Here is an 11,862-nt window from a genome sequence, read left to right on the forward strand (position 1 = left end):
TTTGTATTTTTAGTAGAGACGGTGTTTCACCGTGTTAGCCAGGATGGTCTCGATCTCCTGACCTCGTGATCCGCCCGCCTCAGTCTCCCAAGGTTGTGGGATTGCAGACATGAGCCACCCTGCCCGGCCACAGTGCCACACACTTTTAAACAACCAGATCTCACAAAAAATTATTCACTATCGAGAGGACAGCACCAAGCCAGGAGGTATCCACCCTCCATGGCCCAAACACTTCCCATAAGGCCCCACCTCCAATACTGGGGATCACATTTCAACATGAGATTTGGGAAGGACAAATATCCAAGCCATGCCACTGATATGCATAATTGAACAAATAAATACATGGAGGAGAGTAGATAAATCTGTCATGCAGAAAGATCCCAAATAATTTGTGCAGATGCTCTGCCCTCACAAAGGTTGAGGCATAACTCATAATTTCCCACTCACTATTATTGATTGCATATAGTGACTTCCTCCCATGAATGCAGTATGAAATTAGAGAAGAGTAACTTTGCAATGAAACAGCATAACAGACATTACGCATGTTTTCACTGTGATTTTTCTCACAAAACCCAATAACCCCAGTCTACCCATGAGAAAAACAAGGGATAAATCTCAATCTAGGGAAATCCTACAAAATATTATCCCAATATGCCTCAAAACTCTCACAAAGTCATCAAAAATAGGAAAAGTCTGAGAAACTCTTACACATAAGAGCATTCTAAGTAGACATGAGGACTAACTGTAGTTTTTATATGGAATAGAATTCTGTATGAGCAAAAGAACACTGGATGACAAACCAGGAAATCTAAATAAAGTATGGGCTTTTTTAAATTCATAATAATGCGTCACTATTGGTTCATTAATTATAATGAATGCACCAATCTAAAGTGAGATGTTAATAATAAGACAAACTGAGTTCAGGGTGTATGGAAACTATCTGCTTTATCGTCTCCATTTTGCTATAAATCTAAAATTGTTGCAAAATGAAAAGGCTATTTCAAAAACCGATAGGACTCAAAAAAAAATGAACAAATCCTCAATAATAGTTATAGAGTTGAATGCCCAGTTTTTGCTGATTGATAAAATAGATGGACATAAACTCACCTAGATTAAATATGAACTGAACAACTCCATCAATCAGCAGTATTTAATCAACATTTAGAGAAGACTCACCACCAACAGCAGAAAAGATATTTTCTTCAAGCACCCCTAGAGCATACACCAAGATAGGCCATATTCTGGGCCTTAAAATCATCTTCAAACATTTTAAAATATTTGAAATTATACAGAAGTGTTCACTGATCACAATGGAATATATTACAGATTTGGATATTAAATAACATATTTCTAAACAATCTCATTGGGTAATATGAAATCTCAAGGGCAATTATAAATATATTGAATTGACTAAAAATCGAAATTGCGCATAAAATTCTTGTCTGAACAGCTAACACAATTTTGAGGAGGGGGGAGTATTTGGCACTAAACACTTATATCAGAAAGAAAGAAAAGCAATAATGTAATACTACATCACAAGAATCTAGAATAAGAAGGGCAAAATAAATCCAAAACAAGCGGAAAGAAATAACAAAGATAAAAGCAGAAATAAATGAAACTGAAAATGAAAAACAGATAAAATCAAATTACAAATCTTGTTGTTTGAACAGATCAATGCAATTGACAAATACACAGCTAAACTGACAAAAGAGAAGACACAATTACCAACATGAAAAATCAAAATCCTAGCATCATTACCCCATATTCAGGCATCAAAAGGATAATAAGGGATGTATGAACACATCTACAGACACGAATTTGACAACTTAGATGAATTGGATCAGTTCCTCAAAAAGCAAAAACTATAATTTACCCATGTGAAAAAGTTAGTTGAATAGCCATGTTATTAAATAAATTGAATTTGTAATTTTGAAATGCCCCAAAAGAAATCTCCAGGCCCAGGTGGTTTCAGGAGATAATTGTACCAACTGCTCGACATTTAAACATTTAAAGAAGAATAAAACAAATTCTACAGAATCTATTCTGGAAAACAGAAAGGGAATCATTTCCCAATTCATTTTATGAAGCAAATATAACTCTGAGCCCAAACTATACAAAAGAAGTACAAAAAGATGAAACTACAGACTAATATCCTTCATGAATACATACACAAAAAATTATTAACTTTATTTTCACTAACAGAAATCAGAAAAAAAATCTATCTGTCTATCTATCTATCTATCTATCTATCTATCTATCTATCTATCTATCTATCTATCTATAACATGATCAAATGTGGTTTCTTCCAGAAATTAAAACCTACTTCAATATTTGAAAATAAATCAATATATAATCCATTATATTAGCAGGAAAATGAAGAAATCAATTGACATGGAAAAGAATTTGACACAATTCACTACTTATTCCTGATAAAAATGTTTAGAAAATCAAGAATAATTTTAAAAATTATTCTTCAACTTAATAATAACATCTTCAAAATGCCTACAGATAAGAATTATTTAATGATTAGAGACTGAATGCTTCTTCCCTAAGACTGGAAAGGAACAAAGGATGTGCTCTCATTACCCCTACAGAGCATAGTACCAGATATTCTATTTAGTTCTATCTTGCAGAAAGTCAAGAAAGTAAAATTAAAGGCACAAAAACCACAAAAACAGAAATAAACTCTATTTTAGGATGACATGACTGTTCACATAGAAAATCCCAAGAAATCTAAAAAAGACAAACAAAAATTACTGAAATAATAATTGAGTTCATCAAAGCCTCAGGATACAGCATCGATGCACAAAAAAGTTTCAATATACTAGCAATGAACATGTGGACACCAAAATTAAAAATACAATATTTCCCACAGTCAAAAATGTGAAGCTGGCTGCAGTGGCTCATGCTTGTAATCCCAGCAACTCAAGGAGGCTGAGATGGGAAGATGGTTTGAGCCCAGGGGCTCCAGACTGCAGTGAGCTGTGATCATGGCATTGTACCCCAGTCACGGCAAAGGAGTGAGACCCCATCTCTAAAAAAAAAAAAAAGGATAAAATTTTTAAGTGAAATATTCAGGCATAAACCTAATAACTTCTATGCCAAAAGCTATGAAATGCTAATGAAAAAAATGAAAGAATATCTAAGTAAATAAATCAAGAGATGCCTGCTGGGTTCCAGGCTTGGAAGGCAATGTAATAAAAAGCAAAAATAGTGTGGGACTACATCAAACTAAAAGGCTTCTGCACATTGGGATGGTATATACACATACACACACACACATATAATGTATATGCATATATGTAGATATAATATATAGATTATATATAATGTATATATGTATATGCATATATTATATACAATTTATATATGCACATTATATATACATACTATATACAATAGAATATATCCAGCTTTAAAAAAGGAGGAAATTCCCAATACTTGACAACCTCATTGACCCTGGAGGACATCATGGTAAGTGAAATAGGCCAGTCACAGTAGGACATATACTGCATAATTCCACTTAGTGTATTAGTCTGTTCTCATGCTGCTAATAAAGACATACCTGAGACTAGGTAATTTATAAAGCAAAAGAGGTTTAATGGACTCCCAGTTCCACATGGCTGGGGAGGCCTCACAATCATGGTGGAAGGCAAAGGAGGAGCAAGTCATGTTTTACATGGCATCAGGCAGAAGAACATGTGCAGAGGAACTCCCCTTTATAAAACCATCAGATCTCATAAGATTTATTAATGATCACAAGAACAGCACAGAAGAAAACTTGCCCTCATGATTCCATTACCTCCCCTTGGGTCTGTCCCATGATACGTAAGAATTATTTGAGCTCTAATTCAAGATGAGATTTGGGTGGGGACTCAGCCAAACCATATCAATGAGGTTTCTAAAATAATCAAATTTACAGAACCGAAGAGTGGAATGGATGTTGCCAGGGCCTTGTGGAAGCGGGAAATAGGGAGGTGCTAAATGAAGGGGCACAACTTTTCAGTTAAGCATGATGAATAATCCCCAGAGGTTTGCTGTACAATGCTATGCCTATAGTTAACAATATGATACTGTACACTAAAAATTTCGTTTAAAGGCTATATCCCATACTAAGTGTTGTTAGGAAAACAAAATAAAAATTTAAAAAATGTCAATTATCCCCAGATTGGCATACGGATTTAACAAACTACCATATTTTGTTGTAGTTGCAGATAAGATTATTCAAAAATGTTTAAAAAGTCAAAATAATTAGATTTTCTAAAAACAATTTTCAAATTGTACAAAATAAGAGGAATCTGTCTATCCAGTTTCAAGTTTCATTATGTAGGTACACTAATCAAAACTGTGTGATCTTGTGTGTATTGATAATTACAGTAATCAGTTCTGGTGGAATAATAAGCACATAGATCAGTGGAATATAAAACAGAACCCAGAAATAGACCAAAATAAATATATCCAACTGATTTTTGACACAAATCACAAAGCAATTCAATGGAGGTAGGACAGGCTTGTCATCAAATTATTTTAGAATAATTGGGCATCCATAGGTACAATAAAACAAAATAAACCTCAATCCAAACCTCATATTTTATGTGAAAGTTAAATCAAAATGAATCACAAATTCCAATGTAAAACATAAAAGTAGCACATTTTTAGAAAAAACAACTATAGGAGAAAATCTTTATGATCTATATATGGACAAATAAATATCGATATCAAAAGCAGAAATCATAAAAGGAAAAATGATAAATTGGATGTTATTAAAATTAAATACTTTTGCTCTGAGAAAAAAGGCACTCTTAAAAGATTCAAAGACAATGTATGGACTGGGTAGAAAATATCTGCTAGCCATATATCCAACAAAGGACTACAATAAAGAATATGTAAACAAGTCTTAAAACTCAACAGCAGAAAATAAGCAATCCAACTAGAAATTGGTCAAAATAAATGAATGAATATTTTACTGAAGAAGATGTATAAATGGCAAAAACTACATAAAATATATTCAGCACTATTATCCATTAGGGAAATGGAAATTAAAAATTAAAAATATAACTATGTATTACTTTACACCCACCAGAATTTCTCAAGTGAACTATCATGATAACACCAAATGCTTGTGACAATTCAGAGAAACTGCACCACAGTTTAGCAATATCTTAATAAACCACATATTCAACTACCTATGACCCAGCAATTGCATTCCTACTCATTTATCCCAGAGAAATGAAAACATGTTCACACAAAGCCTATACACAAATATGTTCATAGCAACTCTATTCATAATAATCCCAAAGTGAGAATAACACAGGTTGATTCAACAAGTGAAAAAAAGTTAAACAGACTGTGGTACATTCATGCCATGGAATATCGTTCAGTCATAAAAAGAAATAAATGATAGGTATCCACAATGACTTGGATGCATCTCCAGAGAATTATACTTCATGAAAAAATATTAAAAATTATACATTGTTTGTTTATTTTTGTACAGCATTCTTGAAATTACAAAATTATAGAAATAGGTAACAGATTAGTGTTACCTATGTTACCTATGATGTTAAGCAGGGAATGGAGATGGTAGAGAAATGATTATGGTTATAAAAAGGCAACATGAGAGACAATTTGGGTAATGAAAAAGTTATGTTTATTGACTTATGTCAAAATTCTGATTATGATATTGTAATATAGGTTGTCAAGATACCACTCTTTAAGAGAAATTGGGATAAGAATGCACAGAATTTCTCTGTATTATTTCCTACAATAGCATGTGAATCTACCATTTCTCAAAACTTAAAAACGATTAAAAATAAAGATATCATCTGCAAGAAGCAATGATAAAATTCTGTGGTAAATATTGAATACTGAGATAATTGAACCACTGGGGAATTATGTTTACAGAACACACAATTGATATTACATACTTTAGCAAAGTAGTAATGATCTATGAAACAGAATGAAAAAATAAGTTGAAGAAGGAAAAAGATAACAGTGGCAATGAAACTATTTTTTATAATATTTGATAAATGTCAAAGTAATTAAAATCTTTCTACTAAAACAATTAAGAAACGAAATCAATCTTTTGTTCTAAATATTAAAGGGCCTTTTACAAATCGTCTTTTGAGGTGGAAAGCAATACTATCAATTTCTGATCCTCTTCAGCTTCACTTCAGAATTATTTTTGTTATTAATTTGAGTAAAATTAAATTAAATATGTTACTAAATAGAATTATTGTATAATTGTCATTACTATAAAATCTCTATCTGGTCATAAAGCACGTTTTAGAATGATGTTAATAAAAATTAAACTAGGTTATTGGTAGATTATTTAATTTTGAATTATAGCTATTCATTTATTTATGTATTTGATTTCTCTTTCATAGTTTTATGTAAGCATCATTTGAAATTTAAACTGGATATTTTCATTAAAATAATATTCAAAATAAATTAAAGCAGGCAATTCTGTTATTTGTTGTTTACACTTATTATATGAATCTAAGTAGAAGGACGATGTTAGCATAGAAATTTTGTCTTTCTCTTTCCTTTCCAACATGAATAGGTTCCATTAAATCAATACAATATCTATAGTCAAAGAAAAATATCCCAAATATTAGCATTTTACTGTAGCTTACAATAATTTTACCGTAGTTTACAATAATTTTGCTATCCAGGGGACACATCAAGCATGCCAATCTATTTTATATATATGAAAATAGATTTTTTCATATATACAAATAAATATATGTAAAGTTACAATCACATTTTAGAGTAATTCATACCTTCTAATTTTCTTTTTCATTTTTTTCTTATTTTTGAGATAAGAGTCTGGCTCTGTTGCCCAGGCTGGAGTACAATGGCACGATCTCGGGTCACTGCAACATTTGCCTCCCCAGTTCAAGCAATTTTCATGGCTTAGGCTCCCGAGTAGCTGGGATTACAGGCATGCATCACCACACCCGGCTAATTTTTGCATTTTTAGTAGAGACTGGGTTTCTACTAAAACCCCAGGCTGGTGTCGAACTGTTGGCCTCAAATGATCTGCTCACCTCCACTTCCCAAAGTGCTGAGATTATAGGTGTGAGACACCCCCATGCCAGGCCTTCAAATTTTCCTTAGGGTGAATGTTCTTACATTGTGCGTTGGCTTTCATCAGATTCCACTGAGATATACCCCTATAGGGAATAAAACGTTACACAATGAAAAAATATTTTGCTTAGAAATTTTCCAATTGAGATAAAGATTACTCAATAAATCACATCATACGTTTACCATGATAACATATGGAAGTGATATTTTTTAGGAGAGGGGGTATTTTCCTAAAATAATAATAATGAGAAATATAGAATATTTGATTATAGTTTCTTAGTTCTTTTAGGTAAGACTGTTGGTTCTACCTAGTTCCTAAGTAAACATTTATTTTTAAGTCCAAGGCCTTTAAAAAGTTCTTTATATTTAAGCTATTAAAACAGTATTTAATAGCTTATAAATGTTATTTATTAACAGGACAGTTACTGTTTCTACTTTATCATTCTTTGCGATTCACTTACCAATGGCTTAATGTAGGTTCTCATATTACAATTTCAAAAGATTTTAATGAAAATCTATTACTTTGGAAATAAATTTTACTCTTTTTATACCTACGTAGTGTGGAGTTGGTGTTTGTTTATATTTCTTGAAGATATCAAAGTGCAATTAATATTCCAAATATGGAGATTATAGTATAGTACAGTGAAGAGGGGAGCAAAATGAGGGGGTTGTAGTACCAGTTTACTTGATAATTGTGTTTCCTTGATTACTTTAACTCCTGAGATTTTCCTTTCCCTTGTTTTAACAAGGAGATACTCTATCCTCCTTACAGTGACATGTGATTTAAGAAACAAGAGAGATGCTTGTAAAAACACTTAAATTCAATGTTTGTAGAATGATATATTCAATATTACTTTTCATGATCACAAGTCTCTGCCACTGGCAACAGGATATTTTATAAATTAAAATAATATGATTCTACACATTTTTTCTCTTCATTGTTGGTAATATTGCTGTTTTCAAAGTAGTTTTCCTGTTTAAGACAGGATCAGACATTTGAATAGATCAATTTGATATTGATATAACTTCATTCATGAATCAATAAGCTCAGTATTTCAGAGCCAGAAATGTAATTTTTCAATAAAACATAATTTTTGTGTGGTTATTTTCCACTTTATTTCCTAATCTATCTAAACTGCGAACAAAGTTTAAAAAGCTTGCAGGTGTAGCAACAGGAAGGTGTGATTTTATCATGTTTAGAATTAAATTGTTGTAACAAGAGAAAATGAACAATAAAGTTGAAACTCATTCTTAATTACCAAATCTTTTTAAATGTACATAAAATTACACTCACCTAAAGTCATTAGTTCAGTGACCAGTTTCTATACTTTTTGTTTTATTTCACCTGGGAGTGGAGTGAAAGTAAAACTTAGTCTATGTGTAATTCTACAATTGAGTTCAAAGATGAAAGAACAGTAAATTATTCATAGCTCAAAAAAGGAGTTTCTGATAGGAAAAAAAAAAAATCATTAAGTTTCTGAATCTCTAGTACATAGTAATAAACGTTACATGCAACTCTAAGGACAACTCTTACCTGAGATGTGCCGTGGCATCTTTTAGGCTATAGAACATCTGCTGCTTATGCCATTCATTGAAGGGGAGTGAAGGGATTCTCCACAATATGCTGAATAGACTGATACCATCTCTTGCACTCTTAACCATCATAATCAGAAGAAATCCAGTATAAATTAGCTTTACATTAGGAGGTAAAAATCACTATGATTCAAAGTCTAACATGTGCCACAATAAACATTTTTAAATGGCATGAAAGTTTCTGAAGGAAGAATTTAAAAATTCTGGTATCTACAGATCTATATCATTATATTGTTTTTTGCTCTTCTGAGCTAAGATAGCATTTTTCCTTTGTCCCTGTCTCTATTTGTTGACAATGAAAATGTAATTGAACTATCTTTACAATTTCAGAATCTCACCTAAGTGCTGAGGTTACACAGGTCTCTGTCCTCAACGACCTCATAGCACAAAGGGGAGACAGAAATTTTAAAAGGTAATTATAACACATAAAGCAGATGCTAAAATGGATAGATGGGCAGATACTTGTGGGACTGCAAAGCAAAACAAATTATTAAGAGTTTGATGGTAAATATTATCTAACCATTGTGTAAACTTTTAAATGTTTATGAAGTCTAGCTCACAGGTGTAACTAATATTGTGTGTGTGTGTGTGTGTGTGTGTGTGTGTGCATGTGCGTGTGTGTGTGTGATATACTGAGCAAATGTATACCACCTAGCAACTGGCCTTCTTGTTTGGTCACTTACACTGGCCTGTTTACTAACCCTGCTGTAAAGATCTTCATCATCCTTTCCGAAGGATGTATTTCTTCTGTACTCTAACCATGGTCAGTATACAACCTTCTGATAGTCCAAGCTGTCTGCAGCAAAATCCTCTAAGGAAAGATGGCTGTCTAATGCTTTTCTTCAGTCTTTGAGGTATAGCACAGCTCTCAGCTCTTTGTGGGCCCTTTATCCAGAAGGCAGTCTTGGCTCCAAAGTAGACAACGTTCTTGTATCTGTGCACTGCAATTCCAGTCTGCCCCTGTAAGTCAAAAGATTTATACTCTCTTTCTTATATGGATAATTCTTCTCCAAAAGTATATAACACCCCAATTGTTCTTCGGTTCACCTTTTTTTTTTTTTTTCTGCTCAATGAGCACAGGAGAGTAACTTAAGATCACAGTCTCATTTGTAACCAAAGAAAAGACCTCTCATCTCACAAGATCATGGTAAAGAAAGAACAAGATGATTAAATGGAACTTATTGTAAAATTATAGTCCAAAAGGGAAAATGTGGAGTGGTTTATTAGTAATCTTCTTGCCTAAAGTTTAGAAAAAGCACTTTAGTATCAGTGACAAATACTTTTATATTAAATATAGCCATGCATATTTTATGGAATGTTGTATCAGCAGATTAGAGAATACAATATAAAAACATGATGATGATATCCATTCTAAATTAATGTGGAAGATAGAAATAAAATGAACTATTTGAATGTGACAAGGCAGCCCACAGGGTTTTCTGTGTGACACCCTTAGAAGTCTTCACAAGGAAAATCATGGCAAGTTTAAGAGCACTGCGGTATAAAAAGAAAAAACAAACTAAGACCAGTCACAAAAGAAAACCGAAGTCATGTTACACTAACAACAGCTAAATAAAGCTAAATCCAGTGTTTACAATGTACAAAGCCATGAGAGAGGCAAGAACTAGGCTCAGTAAAATACTGATGCTGCATGTCTGCTAAAAATCGGATAGAAGCATATTTACTCCACTGTTTTCTGCAGAATTACTGAAAACAATAAAAGTAACAAAACCTACATTTTTTAAAAAAATAATGAAACATGCAAAAGGTTTTCTTAAAAAGGTCAAAATATAAATAACCCTCTTTTGGATATAAAGTCTCAGTGTTCTGAAGATACCAATAAACTTTTTAACTTCAATGCATTTGTCATAAAATTTTAACAAATGTGTCACTCTCTTTGTAAGTGATTCTAGCATTTCATCTGGAAAAATAAATAGGTGAGAAAAACAAAACCCAAAATCTAGAAAGGAAGATGATTAAGGCAGACTTTACCAGTCATAAAATAGATTTGCATTATTAAAATATATATAGATACTATAGGCAAAGAAATAACTAGGAGTATAAGTCAAGATATTTCAAAAAATAGAGTCTCCAAATTTGATGGGAACTTATTGTCTACTAAAGATGTCATTCCAGTTAATGGAGAAAATACGAATTATTTATTATAGCATTAGAAAAACTGATTAGCCAGAAAACAATATAAATTTTCTTAAAGCAGATATCATTTGAACTGGATCACTGAATTAAATGCATAAAGCCAAACATGATAATGTGAAAACAAGCTAATAAAATTGCTCCAGAAGTAAATGGACGTATCGCTTTGAACAAAAAGTAAAATCCTGATTTGTAAATGTAATTAATGTATCTGTTAAAATTCTTTGTGTTATGCATATTAGAAACTTGAATCTAACCAAAACAAGATATTAATTGGTGATAAATAATTTAATTGAAGGAAAAGCTGAGAAGGCAACAGTACAACCTAAAAATGTTCTCGGTATAGTCCTCCGCATGACTCAGCTGCAACAATTTCCAAATCTGATCATTTAAATTTCACAATTTCAGAAGAGAAAATCTAACAACCCGGTCTCAGTGAAGTGCCTTTGCATGAAAAGTTCACTGTGGTGGAAATGCAGTCCTCTGGTTACTGACAGCGTGTCCCATTTGCTGATGTGATATCCCTGGACACGTATCTGTGAGCCAGGATTAGCCTTGGGTGATAGAACAAGTTTTAAATAAACAGTATCACAATGAATGTAATTGAAAAGTCAAAAAGCAAATATAAAAAAAGGGGGGAACATTGTACAACATGTTTGATAAAGAGTATGTTTCCACTTTTAAGAGAGAATGCTAAAAAATGAATTAAAATGGAAAAAAAAAATGGCTGGGTGTGGTGACTCACACCTGTAATCCCAGCACTTTGGGAGGCCAAGCCAGGTGGATAACCTGAGGTCAGGAGCTCAAGACCAGTCTGACGAACATGGTGAAACCCCCATCTCTATTAAAGATACAAAATTAGCTGGGCATGGTGGCACATGTCTATAGTCCCAGCTCCTCAGGAGGCTGAGTCAGGAGAACTGCTTGAACCCGGGAGGCAGAGGTTGCAGTGAGCTGAGATGGAGCCCCTGCACTCCAGCCTGGGTGACAGAATGAAACCATGTATCAAAAAAAAATTAATAATAGGCC

The sequence above is a fragment of the Colobus angolensis genome, unplaced genomic scaffold (assembly GCF_000951035.1).
Source record: "Colobus angolensis palliatus isolate OR3802 unplaced genomic scaffold, Cang.pa_1.0 Scaffold58, whole genome shotgun sequence".
NCBI lineage: Eukaryota > Metazoa > Chordata > Mammalia > Primates > Cercopithecidae > Colobus > Colobus angolensis.